The 15583-nt window shown below is 37.5% G+C and overlaps 1 protein-coding gene across 3 annotated transcripts in view; it reads left to right on the top strand.

The window, feature by feature from the left end:
* Positions 1 to 868: 868 nt before the first annotated feature.
* Positions 869 to 15583, top strand: part of LOC133531362 (glutamate receptor ionotropic, kainate 2) — a 92125-nt gene continuing 77410 nt past the window's right edge. For all 3 annotated transcript variants that reach the window (XR_009801518.1, XM_061869522.1, XM_061869521.1), the window contains exon 1: positions 869 to 1538. The gene's annotated coding sequence lies outside the window, so the exon portion shown is untranslated. The remainder of the gene's footprint in view (positions 1539 to 15583) is intronic.

Here is a 15583-nt window from a genome sequence, read left to right as displayed (position 1 = left end):
AGTAATGTTTTCTTTGCTTCAGAAACATCGACCCTCGTCAAATTACTATGAATTGTATCTCAACCCTTAAGTATTGGCCCTAATTAGTAAAAAACAGATGTATACATAAACGTGATATTGCAGTTTTTAATTTTTGCCCTGGCAACATTGTGTAGGGACGAGCTTAGATAACTGTTTCGTTAATAACGGTTTAAAATAACGTGTTTTTCTGGCTGATGAAAAAACGGATGATTTAAAGTATAAGTATAATCGTATAATATAATATTGTTAATGTTTTGATGTTCATTTTGACGACCAGTTTGGCCTAGTGGGTAGTGACCCTGCCTACGAAGCCGATGGCCCCGGGTTCAAATCCTGGTAAGAGCATTTATTCGTGTGATGAGCATGGATATTTGTTCCTGAGTCATGGGTGTTTTCTATGTATTTAAGTATTTATATATTATATGTATCGTTGTCTAAGTACCCTCAACACAAGCCTTATTGAGCTTACTGTGGGACTTAGTCAATTTGTGTAATAATGTCCTATAATATTTATTTATTATTTAATATTTATGTTTATTTATTTATTATCATTGCTTCAAAATAATTACGACGCCTAGAAAAGTTGATGCAATATGAATATTCGGGTAAATTTCCTTTATTGCAGACGATTTATGTGTACTCAGAAACTTTGTACTTACGATAGCATAAGTTATATTTATGCCTGTAATTAGTCTATGTAGCTTAGGAAAAACCATAGTAAAAAAATACAGCAAAATTAAGTGTTTCATTCGAAACTTGTTTTTGCTATATATCGATTGTTTTGAAAGCTCGAGCTACCTATATAAATTAATTCCAGGCATAGTCATGAAACTCTGCACATATAACGGCATGAGATAAATCAATGTGCTATTATATGTGCAAAGTTTCATAACAATCCAACACGTAGTTTTAAAATGAGAACGAACCTCCGTTTGTATGGGAAGATGAAATACGGCCAAGTTTGCTGCGTACTTTTAAATATTAAATTTAGTTGCAAAATTCTTATTTATTCGCAAATGGTAGAGATGTTAATAAGTAGCGTTAAAAAATAACGCAACGTTAACAAAACGGTGCGTCTTTCCCAACACTAACAAAGCAATAGGGGATGGGGTGAATAAAAGCAACCCTGAAACACATACAAGCGAATTCCAACTCAATCATCAAGATATAAGATTCAGATTTGTATAGCAAAGTAGCTTTGGAATCCTAGAGCGGAACGATAAAAAAATTCAAATAATATTGTACTTTGTGGTTAGTAAGGTAAGGTTGAGAATGGAACCTATCAGATCTCCCAGTATTATTTTGTATAACTATATATACATAGAATCGCATGAAATAATCAGTAGCAATCCTTCGTCGAAGCCGCATGTGAAAGAACCTAGATTTTGACCTAAAATCGTTTAATTTCTAACTAGAAACTGTTGAAATGTGTTGTGCAATGCACTAGTGGTGTGTTTTATCGATATTTAGTGCGTTTGAGTGAAGTGCTGTGATTTTACCACGATGAGGTTTTGATGGTAAGTACTTGTCAATGTTTAGGTGGCTTAGTGTGGGGAAATCGGATATATTTATATTACCTGTTAATTGGTGACAGAATAACATATTTATTTAACTAGAAAACGTTTAATAAAAACGGCCAGATGGAATTAAGTTCGTGTAGGCTTCAATTGTTATTTATTTCTTATATAAAAATATTATTTGATTGTATATTATATTTATTTACAGATACATACAGAGCCATTACAGTAACTATATATACTAAACTAAATTAATAACTAGATTAAATCTAAAATTGAGGCATTGTACCAAGGATGCTGGTGACATTTCCTCGTTGTATCGCAATGATGATACGTTGTGCGAGGAAGCTGCCAGCATTCGAGCACCAGTTACGTTTCACGATTTCTGCAAAAAAATCTTGATTGTATTAATAAACAAGATACTACAGGGTCGGCAACGCGCATGTAACACCTCTGGAGTTGCAGGCGTCCATAGGCTACGGTGACTGCTTACCATCAGGCGGGCTGTATGCTTGCTTGCCACCGTCGTGGTATAAAAAAAAGTTAGGTCAAACACAATAGAGGGTTCCGTGTTTCTATCATTGAGAAAAAGAAACACAGGAGTATAATATCATAAATCATAAATTTAATGTATTTTTAAGGCACATACGTCCTTCTATTAAGGGCAGTATTTGAAACACAAACTCGATACAAATAAATAATTTACGTCGGAATAATTCATCAAGCTTCATTTTTTTTTTTTTTTTTTTAACTATTTTTGACAGGTTTGAGCTTGGCCAAAAATGTTTTCGTATTGTCCGGATGTTCTCCTCTACAGGTAGAAATTCTCAACCGATTCTCGTGAAATTATGTGAGATTGATATGTTATTTATATTATCATCGAGCACGTTGTCAATAATATCATCTAAGCTTGGGCGAATGTAGGACGCAGTCCCTAGAGTACCATCACGGAGCAAAGCCGCGGACGGAAATGGCGAAACTATAAGGATTCTCTGGACTACAGAACCCTAAAAATGTAAATAAGTAAGTAAGCACCCGTGTATAAATGTCATGTAGAGCATTAATCATTCAATTTGACAGGCGGGTGCTTATGCAGACACGAGAACGTGATATGGTTTAAGGATAGATTTATCATAAATATGCGTTCGTTTTGTACGAGAAAACGTTAGTAGTCATAAGTAGTTTGGTAGTAGGACTAAAGAAACAAATAAGTTTTTTGGCAATAAAATCATTTTTGGTACAAGCTTTTATCGCTGACTGTACTTTTCTTCCCAAAGGTAACTAATGTCCATCGAGAAACTTCTAAAAACCCCAAACACAATTAGGTTACGTTGTTTTATCACAGAGTTCCTATGGCTACCTCCTATCTCCATCATCAGGTCAGCTCCATGGTACCGTATATTTCATTGTCACGCGACTTAATGAATTTTCCAGCTTCATCGGAAATCGGGAAGTAGGTCAAATTTATCTTGAAAGATTTGACCCGTGCATACACACATAGTTCTATAGGTACATAAATAGTTACATAAAATAAAATAAATAAATATTATAGGACATTATTACACAAATTGACTAAGTCCCACAGTAAGCTCAATAAGGCTTGTGTTGAGGGTACTTAGACAACGATATATATTAATATATATAGATAAAAGACGATACAAATATATATAGATAAAAGCTTGTAAAATATATCGACGGCGAAGTTACTCCATTTCAATAATTACATTAGCGATTTGCTTCTTGTCAATACTCGTGGCCTTGTGAGCTGTAGACCTCGCGAATGCTGCCATGCGCTGCGCCATTAAAAAAAACGAACACTTAAAAAAAACTGCGCCATTAAAAAAACGAACACTAAAACGACAAAAAAAAATTTCTTTCTTGAACCTGCTAACAAAATATCACGGGCAGGGATCGGAACCGGTTTTTTGGAAAAACTTTGAAATAAACATATATTTCGGTTTTTTTTTTTTTTTTTTTTTAATATTATAGGATATTATTACACAAATTGACTAAGTCCCACAGTAAGCTCAATAAGGCTTGTGTTGAGGGTACTTAGACAACGATATATATAATATATAAATAATTATAAATACTTAAATACATAGAAAACACCCATGACTCAGGAACAAATATCCATGCTCATCACACGAATAAATGCCCTTACCAGGATTTGAACCCGGGACCATCAGCTTCATAGGCAGGGTCACTACCCACTAGGCCAGACCGGTCGTCGAATTTTATAGTCTAAATATAGGACTCGGTTGTGTTTTTAGATAACGACTTCGTATTATTAGATTGCCCAATTAGTAAGGGAATAATTAACAAAGAACGAAAAAATACCGTTTTCGTTCCCATACAAAAAATACCGGTTTCCGATTCCTGATCACGGGAATCGATTGAGAAATGCGACCTGTATAGGAGAACTGCATACATACGAAAGCATTTCTGTCCAAGCTGAAAGGGAGATGGTAAAGTTGCAAACCTCATGAGAATGGGAGACGGGTCCATATTGGGTTGCATACAAGTTACGTTTAAGTTTAATTTGATAGTACGGTCGCCAAGCCGCTCCGAGGCCAGATTTAATTGACTCAGCTCGGCCTTACCCACAACCGGTATCAATGTGTTCGGACAGTTCTCCTGATCACCGTACATGCGGTAGTAAAGCGGAAAAATGGTGGAGGGGATAGTAATGACGTCACAAAGATGGCGGCCGGACCTATTCTTTTTGGCGGTGTATCTCGAAAACCACTTAACCGATTTTAATCATCGAGGTGTCAAATAATAGCTTATATTATGGAGATTATTTCCTATTCTACAAACATTTACGTGAAACCTATAGGAAAAAAAATAATCACAAAAAACAGTTTTTTTATAAAATATTTTTTTTTTATTTTGTAAAAATCTCCGTAAATATTAGCATTTCGCAAATTTTGTTTAATATAAAACATATTGCTTTATTATCAAGGAATATAATGAGCCTTAAAACATACAGATCGAGTAATAAACAATGAAGCTACACTCATTTATTTGCGCATGGGTAACGATAACTGGCTTTTACCGGTCGAAACTGTGGTGACTGTTACGATACGTATTGAATGGAATTTATAGAGTATCGGTTTTAATTACTGAAATTATAATTAAAATTATAAAAACCAGACACAATAATGTTACCTTACTTCGACGTTTAGTCTCTTTTTTCGTCTTAATCATAGGTAGGTACATATTTCTTTTTACTTAAAAATTTTATACAGGGTGAACTTTTAACCACCAGTCATACTCTGCGCAGCGACTTTATAGGTCATACTTAACAACTTTTACTATGGGACCAATTCCGAAATCGCGAAAAAAAATTTGACTGTCCCATATAAAGGTGCGACCAACTTTACCAGACCAACACTTTTCCAAACTGAGCTACAGCTGTCCGATGAAGTTAAGTACTTAGGACTAACTCTCGACAATAAACTCAATTGGAACAACCACATCAATAAACGGATAGACAAGGCGGGAGTTGTCTTCTGGCAGTGCAGAAGGATGATTGGTAAGAGGTGGGGACTCAACCCGAAAATTACCCTCTGGCTCTATAAGACGATAATCCGCCCCTTACTCTGTTACGGTGCTCTGGTTTGGTGGCCAAGAACAAACCTAGGCAACGTACGAGACAAACTACAAAGACTTCAAAGGCTCGCATGCGCGGCCACCACTGGCTGCACGAGGTCTACCCCAACTGCAGCCATGGAGGTCATGCTAAACCTTCCACCGCTGCACCTACACATACAGCAAGAGGCCAGTCTCTCAGCGGTAAGGTTGCGAACCCTCAAGATATGGTCTAACATCACAGGAGCTCTTCACACAAAATGCCTGGAAAAGGTGTATGACGAATTTCCAGTGCTTAGGTCAGGCACGGACCGGATTCACAAACAAGCTATCTTCGATAAAAGGTACAAAATACAGTTATATGAGGACGACAATCATGAAGGACTCAATCCCCGGGAGCTGAGAATCTTCACTGATGGGTCCAAAACAGACAGCGGATCGGGCTCTGGAACCTTCTCAGAAGACCTGAACATGTCGATCACCACTCCGCTAGGAGCCCATAACTCGGTATTCCAAGCTGAGTGCATGGGCATCATAAACGCGGCGGCTGCCATCACTGCAAGGAAGGTAGTAGGATCCTCCATCCGCATACTCTCCGACAGTAGAGCAGTCTTAATGGCTCTAAATAGCCATATAGTTACATCCAAACTTATACACGAATGCCACGAACGACTAATGGAGGCATGTCATAATAACAAGATCACCCTACAATGGATCAAGGGACACAGTGGATCCCGAGGTAACGATGCTGCGGACGAGCTTGCTAGGCAAGGATCGAATGCGGGGGCGATTGGTCCGGAACCGATTCTTCCGATACCATTTAGCAAGGTACGCTCAATGCTGCTAGCACGTACAGGGAAACTACACACAGAACACTGGCTGAACCAGACTGGATGCAGACAGGCAAAAGAAGCCATGCCTGGCATCAACGGAAAACTCACAAGGGCGCTCCTGCAACTAGGGAAGGTCCGACTGAGTATGGTAACCAGTGTCATAACAGGTCATGGACTATTTAACAAACATCTTTTCACAACAGGTGTCACAGACAGTCCCCTGTGCCGAGGTTGCATGGAGACAGAAGAAACAGCCTCTCACGTGGTGCTGGAATGCAGCGGAGTGACTCCATACAGGGCTAAACATCTCGGGTCTCCGAGAGACCTCCCCGAGGTCCTACTCAACATCAAAGGTTTGATAGGATTCCTCGAGGAGCTGGGCTGGCAGGACTAGCCCACCCCCAACATATCACGCAAAATAGGCGCAAGTCGTCGAGTTGCGGAAAAATCGCCCGAATACAATACAATACAAGGTGCGACCAGACCGCAGCTTAAAAAACGGTCACGATACGGAATCGCAGTGACGCGTCGTATGCGTACCGTTTTTGACGCATGCTCCCCACACCGCTGTTTAAAAAACGGTGACGGTACGGAATCGCAGTGACGTGCTTCACGCGAATCTTTTTTGTTCGCAAAACAGTTGCATCTTTTACGTCACCGGTACGGTGTCTGCCATAAGATCTCCGTGTAATATTTTTTGCGATTTTTACGCAGTTCAATTTACGGTGCGTCAGCTTATTTTAAGCAGCGGTGTGGCGAGCATGCGTCATGGACCCGGGTAGGTCCTTAAACTACGTCCAAAAGAGAGGTATGGGCATTGTGAATGTCATCTCGCTTTGTGTGGTAGGGCACAGCCAGTGGGTGTCATTCCAGATCCAAATTTTCTTGCGTGATTCGGCATTGGTCCCCATAATAAAAGTTGTTCAGTATGACCTGTAAAGTCACTGCGCAGAGTATGGATGGTGGTTAAAATTTCATCTTATACCTATATTCGACACAAGTAGTAAGTACTTACAGACCAACTATGATACACATTTTGCCTGTATAGTGATACATAGTGAATAAATTAATACCTGATTTAAAAAATAAAACAAAAATAACAAATAGCATGTTATTTAATTCAGTAATCACTAATCAGTCTTAAACAATGAACATCATACTTTAGATTAGACAACAAAATGTATATTTATACTGTGTTTCGACTTGAAAACATCATAACAGTCATAAGAATAAAAATTACAAATCGCTCAAATAAAATAAAATGGCTCACGAAAGGCTTAAGAAAATCTAGCAGAACTAAACGTGAGTTATATCTTAAATATAGAGCAAGTACTTTGAACAGACAGTGTAAAAAACTTAAATTTAAAAAATATAACACTTTATTCAAGTCTTGTATGTTTAAGGCTCAAAGAATTAATAATGACAAATATATTAAATGTAGTAAAAATAAATGTAGAGCAACTTGGAATACTATCGCAACGACATTGTACAAGAATTATAGCAAAAATGAAATTGACATTTTGAATTTTAATAATAACCAAATTTCTGACCCGAACGACATTTGTAACTGTTTAAATAAATATTTGATAGCATTGACAAACAACAAACAATATAATTCACCTGATATGACACGAAATAAATATTTATATGAAAAAACTTTATACAATACACATACAATATTCTTGAGACCGACAGACGAGAGTGAAGTATACAAAATTATTATGTCACTGAATAATAGTAAAGCTTACGGACACGATGAAATTATAACGATGGTTTTGAAGTCATGTGCTTCTTATATATGCCGCCCTCTCTGTCACATCATAAACCTATCTTTTACTGAAGGGATCTTTCCTGAGGAGTTAAAACTGTCAATTGTTAAACCTCTATTTAAAAAGGGCGACAAATCAGACCCGAATAATTACAGACCGATAACTTTAATACCGGTATTGTCCAAAGTATTAGAAAAAGCTCTTCTTGTGAGACTTAATGAATTCCTAAATAAGTACGATATTTTAACACACAAACAATTTGGATTCCGCAAGGGAAAATCCACCACATTGGCCTGCTTCAATCTAGTAAAAAGTGTTTCAGAGAGCTTAAACCAGAAGCTTCCTATAATGGCTATTTTTATTGACTTAAGCAAAGCTTTCGATTTCATCGACCATTCAATTCTCTTGAAAAAACTAGAGTTGAACGGCATAAGAGGGAATGCAAACAAATGGATCAAAAGCTATCTAGAAAATAGAATACAATGTACAGAAATTGATAAGAAAATTTCTAGAAATAATAAAAGTCTACAGAAGGAAACATTTAGGTCTGCATTTTTAGTCAAGGATACTGGAGTCCCTCAAGGTAGTATCCTGCCCATTACTGTTTTTGATTGCAATTAACGATTTCCCCAATTACATTAGTCAAGACTGTATTATATTTGCTGATGACACTACGCTAGTAATAAAAGGAGACAATATAAATACGTTTGAGACCATTGTTAATAAAACCTTAGCAGATGCTATTACTTGGTTTAAAAGAAACAAGTTGCAAATTAATATACACAAGACGAAAGCGATGAAATTTTGTAATTATACTGAAAACGCCCTACCTTTAAACATAAATTATGATAACGCCAAAGTAGAATTAGTTGACATGTGCACATTTTTAGGATTTTATATTGATAAAAATTTAAATTGGAAACTCCACATAGATCATATTTGTAAAAAGTTAAATCAATTCGTTTTTGCTCTTAAGCGTCTGAGACAAACGGTCTCAATAGAAGCCGCGCTTATGGCGTACCATGGATACGTATCTTCAGTGTTAAGTTATGGACTAGTGTTATGGGCAAACTCTGTAGACGTAGAGCGAGTTTTTATAGTTCAAAAGAAATGTATCCGTGCTCTTGATAACACGTGGTGTTTCGAAAGTTGCAAACCGTTGTTTAAAAAACTTAGCATATTACCGCTCCCATGCCAATATATAAAAGATGCGTGCCTACTTGTCAAACATAACCCAAACTTATTCACATCTCGTAGTGCGACAAGTACAAGACACACAAGGGCGCAATATAAGAATTTGCTGCACCAGCCTCCTTGCCGCTCTTATATTTATAAAAAGAACTGTTTTAATATGTGTATAACCATTTATAATAAATTACCTGACGAAATTAAATTGGAAGCTAACAATTCATTTAAGATTAAGTTGACAAAATGGCTTCAAGAAAAATGTTTTTACAGCATTAAGGAATATTTAGCATAATGTAATTAGGTATAATAATATGATTGTAAATATATAATACTAGCTTTTAAGTAACGAAGTGATGCTCTTAGCAGCACGTTGCATGTACCTAAAACTTGCACACCTGCATGCAGGTTGAGCACGTGAAACTTTTGTTTATTTTTAAGCCCTTTAAACCGTGTTCTTGCAAATAAAGATTTTTATGATTTATGATTTATGAAGATTTTACTGCTTTAAAACGTAAGACAAACCTACCAACCAAATGTATAAAAAAAAATGTTTTTTGTGATTATTATTTTCCTATAGGTTTCACGTAAATGTTTGTAAAAAGGAAATAATCTCCATAATATAAGCTATTAGTTGACACCTCGATGAATACAATCGGTTAAGTGGTTTTCGAGATACACCGCCAAAAAGAATAGGTCCGGACGCCATCTTTGTGACGTCATTACTAGCCCCTCCCACCATTTTTCCGCTTTACTACCGCATGTACGGTGATCAGGAGAAACGCCCGAACACATTGATACCGGTTGTGGGTAAGGCACAGCCAGTGGGTGTCATTCCAGATCCAAATTTTCTTGCGTGATTCGGCATTGGTCCCATAATAAAAGTTGTTCAGTATGACCTGGAAAGTCGCTGCGCAGAGTATGACTGGTGGTTAAAAGTTGACCCTGTATAAAATTTTTAAGTAAAAAGAAATATGTACCTACCTATGATTAAGACGAAAAAAGAGACTAAACGTCGAAGTAAGGTAACATTATTGTGTCTGGTTTTTATAATTGTCATTATAATTTCAGTAATTAAAACCGATACTCTATAAATTCCATTCAATACGTATCGTAACAGTCACCACAGTTTCGACCGGTAAAAGCCAGTTATCGTTACCCATGCGCAAATAAATGAGTGTAGCTTCATTGTTTATTACTCGATCTGTATGTTTTAAGGCTCATTATATTCCTTGATAATGAAGCAATATGTTTTATATAAAACAAAATTTGCGAAATGCTAATATTTACGGAGATTTTTACAAAATAAAAAAAATTAATTTTATAAAAAAAACTGTTTTATGTGATTATTTTTTTTCCTTTAGGTTTCACGTAAATGTTTGTAGAAAAGGAAATAATCTCCAGAATATAAGCTATTATTTGACACCTCGATGATTAAAATCGGTTAAGTGGTTTTCGAGATACACCGCCAAAAAGAATAGGTCCGGCCGCCATCTTTGTGACGTCATTACTATCCCCTCCACCATTTTTCCGCTTTACTACCGCATGTACGGTGATCAGGAGAACTGTCCGAACACATTGATACCGGTTGTGGGTAAGGCCGAGCCGAGTCAATTAAATCGTGTTTCTAGAGGGCTTTTGCGATTTGGCGACCGTACTATGATACGCATAACAACTTGTGTCATAACAATCATTGCGTATAAAAATGAAAAGTCATAATTTATTGTGTCATACATTTTTAGCCATAATATTTGATGACATACATAGCAGTTATCAAACCTAACCAAAAATTTTATACGAATTAAATTAATGACTATAAAAATTATGACATTAACTCCTTTATGACAAAAACCCGGTTATGCTCAGGAATAATTCTGACTAAAGATTTTTATTAATTAAAATTTTATGCTTTGCATTAAGTGTTACTTATGACAAAAGTTCTTATGCGACCAGAGGGAGTCCCATGGGAGGCGATGTTTGCGACTTTAGCCGACGATATTGAAAGTGAAAGTCTTTATTCTTCAATTTAGGCGTATTCAGTGCCGGATTAACCATTAAGCAAAATAAGCACTTGCTTAGGGCACCACGTCTAGGGGGGCACCAAAATCGTTGGCAAAAAAAACGGGTAGTTTATACATGAACCTTTGTGCGTCGTGTATAGGGCACCTAAACGCAGGCCTTTGCCCCTACGAGGGGGCCCATTCCATCAGGCTTGCAATATGCTGATTTTTTCCTCATACTTTACCCATTGGTTCGTGGTTGATTTTTGATTTCCAGCATTCTGCAAATCTGGCAGCCTTTAGGCCAAAGGGCCTTACATAGAGCTCAGTTTTAGAAAGCTACTTGTCTTCAACCCTACGTGGAGCTTGTTCTTCAGCCTTCTCGGAGTGTCGAATTTAATAGTAGATCTACTTTTGTCTTCAGTCTCTTGCAACTCGGCCTTCGGCTTCGCACCGAAGTCTTAACAGATTTTCGAGGATCGGAATTCGTCACTCATGCTGTCCGAGCTCTTGCACACCAGATTGGTTTGCGACGTATTGCACATGGCCAAGCCGCAGATCCGCGATCGTGCGAACTAATTGTCAAAGTTTTATTATTAAAAAACTGATGACGGAATCAAAGGCTAATAAAGTCCAGGTTCGGGGCCCCACGAAGGTCGAAAACCAAAAGCATACGGTTTTATTTGAACCAAAGGTTTCCTTTAGCAGAATTAATCTTTGTTTTCCTAAGATGTAATTAAAAAGTGATGCCACCCAGATTTTAGATTCAGGTTTATTTCAGCTTCGGCAAAGTCGGTCAGTCGGAGGTCAATAACTGTTTAAGTTTAGGTTCTAAGTTACGTTTGGTATCATTTTCGACATAATCTAAATGTAGATCATACCAAATTTCATTCAAATAGGTGCAGCGGTTATTAATTCCACCCTCCTTTACACATCCTTAGCGATGATTTTTTAGATGAAAACTATCCTGTCCTTTCTTGGGACTAAACTAATTATCTCTATACCGAATTTCAACTAAATTGGTTCAGCGGTTGAAGCGTGAAGAGGAATATTTAAAAAAATGAAAATTTTACATGTTTCCACTTCGGAATGGTGTCAATGTGATACCATACTCGTAAATGAGTTTGGCATTCCCGATTTATACGAAAACGATACCAAACATAGCCTACTAGCTTAACTGATGTAGATATCAAGATTCAAGATAAAGTTGAGAGCCCACCCCCTCCTCTAAAAATGTACACTACAAAACTTGGTGGCTCCACTTCTTAACTAAATCAACCCTTGGGTCCTAACTCCTAGGTGCCAATCCTGCCAAAGGAAATCTTCGGTTCGAAACGCCTATTTCATCGGCTGCAACTAACTCTAATCAAGTGCCCTTTTGAGCGAGGCCAAATGCCGAGCAGCAGGAGAGCCATGATCACATTGGTTCGATTTCGTTAGGTCTTATTCATACTCGGCTTTTTACTTTATGCAAAAGTTAGCCTTAAGCCTCACATTTTGGCTATGTGTCCAAATCCAGGCTTTCGTCTCTCGCGGCTGGGCATTATGCCTTGTTTACAATTCGCCATTGGTTTTTTTCTAGCGCGCCGCCATCAGACTCTCCGGGCGTCTAACCTTATGAGGACCTCAGCATTCGGCCTCATTCACACAATTTGTCAATTCGAAGTTCTGCTTTCTTGAAGCGCGGCCTTTAGCCTCATACGTAAAAGCGCCGATCGAACCGCGCTTTCAGCCTTATGAAGAGCTCATCTTTCGACTTAGTTTTGTAAGACACTTTGCCATAGATTCTTGCCAGAGCTCGGCCCTGCTGAAGCTCGACCTTTGGCCTCACATGAATGCGCTTCTCAGAAAAGCTCTCTTTTCAACCCTGTGTGAAGCTCGACCTTAGTCCTCGCTTACACTGGGTATTTTTTCAGTCACAAAACCCAGCTCTCTCGCAACTCCGCCTTTAGGTCTTGCTCGGAAGCGCCAAGGGGGCATTCCGGATCTTCAACCTTATGAGCATGGCCGTTGGATTCGTTTTTTGACTATTGCCAGCATTGGTTCAATTCTAAGCACTGTTATCCTGCAGTTCGGCCTTCGCCCTCGCACGATTGCCCGCCACGGTAGAAACAACTGAGGGTTAACCGCGAACCACGTGTTGTCTCCCCGTCGCACATACGAATTTACAATTGCCTCTGGGCCTCAGTCCTTATGTAACTTTCGGGTTACTTTTGGTCATGTTACTTCTAGGGTTTATTTCTGAAGTGATTAAAGCAGGTTTTAATCACATAGTTAGCCGGAAAGGCAAGTACACAATCATAGATATAGGTAATTTCAATCATTTAGTTCACGCATGTTTTGATTAAAGTGACATTAGGATGGCGACTGCACCAGCATTACTGTTGCAACGTTACTGCTGCAGCACTGTCAATTTCCTTGATAAAATAAGTAATGGATTGAAAATACAAATTGCAGCAGTAATGCGACCATGAACGTCACTTAGTTTACCAAAAAAGATCAATGTTGTCAATGTAATCTGGATGAGCCTAGGCAGAGGGGGCACCAAGATCTAGAAATGCTTAGGGCATCAAAATTTCTTAATCCGGCACTGGGCGTATTATAATGCACTTCTTCTTCTTAGTCCTTTTCAATCTTAGAGATGTAGGCCTCGTAAAATGTATGCCATTCCGGTCTATTTTGCGGTCTATGTACCTATTTATATTCAGTTGTTCTTTTGATATCATCTTATCAACGCATTTTGGCTTCCCTGCAACACCCAAAACACAATACAATGTAATAATATACAATGCACTTATGAATGTCATAAACTACCACCCGGTTCTAACCCTACACCACAGCCCCGAGAAGATGCCGGTGCAGTAAACTCGGCGGGACGCATTTTCAAATGAATATGCATATACATATTATACATAATATTACTCTAATACATGTACCATAACTTCACATCTGTATTTTGTCACATCACACTCGAGTATTTTGAGTCTAAATTTAAAAATAACTCGGCTTGTTTTAACGAGAATATGCGCTAAGGAAAATTTCGAGTCTAAGTCCCGAGTCGAGGCCTTTAGAGTGTTTAAAGTGCAACTTAAAAGGCGGGTCCTCGGAATAAATACTCCGTCAACATTTTTGTACTTAAAGGTTTTATATAAGTCCTAATAGCAGTAATGAAAGTAAGTTTATTGTATGGTGTACCCAACCTATGAATTATACATCAATTTTGATTTTTTTTCTCCCAAAAGAATTCAAGTCTCTACAAAAGACTCGTGTTTCTAACTACTTGAAAATAACTTGAGTTTCGACTTGATTACATGAGTTTGAAAAACACAGTCGAGTCTTAAAGCCTTATTCAACACTACTGTAGTACAGACAATATTCCATACACTTTGGTACGATGATAAGAAGGTAGTTTCCAGAAGTGAAACATAAAGGGGTTGGTTATGATGATGGAACAGAAAAATTAGTTTTGCTAGGTTTTTTTTTTTTTTTTTTTTTTTTTTTTATTAAAAACTGAGACACAAAACACACAGGGCCTAAGATGGAGCTCACCGATTCAGTAGTAGCCTATTCACTTTTGCTTTTAAGAGTTGGGTAACTAAATCAAATAAATGTGAGCGTGCCATGTCAGTAGTAGTTACAGCTATTACCGTTCTGCCCTACCACTTACGTGTATAATATAAATCAATATTATAGGACAATCTTACACAAATCTACCTAGTCCCACAGCTCAATAATGTTTGTACTAGACGACGATATAATATAATAGATGTATAGAAAACACCCAACTCTGAAACAAATATTCGTGCCCTAACCCATCTCCAACTTCGTAGGCAGGGTCACTAGAGTTAGACCAAGCTAATTGCGCAGCATGTTTCTTAGCTGTTACAAAGGCATGTTATGAGACATCTTAATACTTGCACCATATTTAGAAAATATAATATTAGTATAGACTAAGGTTCTAATTTTACAAAACATGTACTACAGCTAATAGGTATAAATAAGCATACTAATATTAGGTATGAACTTTATCTGTATGTCCCGCATTTTCATGATTTATATGTATATGCCTGATTCAATGTCCTTGCCTGTACTTCAAACTATCTCCATAAGTTCCATACCAAATTGAATTTAAATCGATTCAGCGGTTTAAGCGTGAAGAAGTAACAGATAGACAGAGTTCCTTTTGCATTTATAATAAATAAAACTATAGGGATTAGCTAACTCTCTGAGCATCATCGTAGATGGATATAACTTAAATATTTGGAGAAGCCAAATATTAATTAATGCCTATGCACTTCTTCACTTATTAATTAACCCAAGTTACTTAGGCAAAACTACATTATTTAATAAAACATGGCGCATCGTGCCTTGTAATTTAATACAGAAAGATAATTTACTACATATTTCTCCACAGAATCTATAACTAGACCTCAAGACTCCTAAAAACCATTCGTATTTGAAGTTCCAACTTACGTTGGTTAGTTAAGCTGATGCGTGAGCTGTCTTGTAATTCTAGACATCGTGTTATTCGAAAAACATTTCCCTATTGCATTTAGTGCCTTTAACAACCTGATCCCTAGATGCGTCGAAAACCACTCGTACATGTAGCTCAGTGTTTTCTGGTCCGCTTTGGCCGTGATGCGTGAAGAACTAGAAAAGCACTA

Source organism: Cydia pomonella, chromosome 25, assembly GCF_033807575.1.
Source record: "Cydia pomonella isolate Wapato2018A chromosome 25, ilCydPomo1, whole genome shotgun sequence".
In the NCBI taxonomy this organism is placed as follows: Eukaryota; Metazoa; Arthropoda; class Insecta; order Lepidoptera; family Tortricidae; genus Cydia; species Cydia pomonella.
The sequence above is the reverse complement of the archived record's forward strand: the minus strand, read 5'-3'. Positions and strand labels throughout refer to the sequence as shown.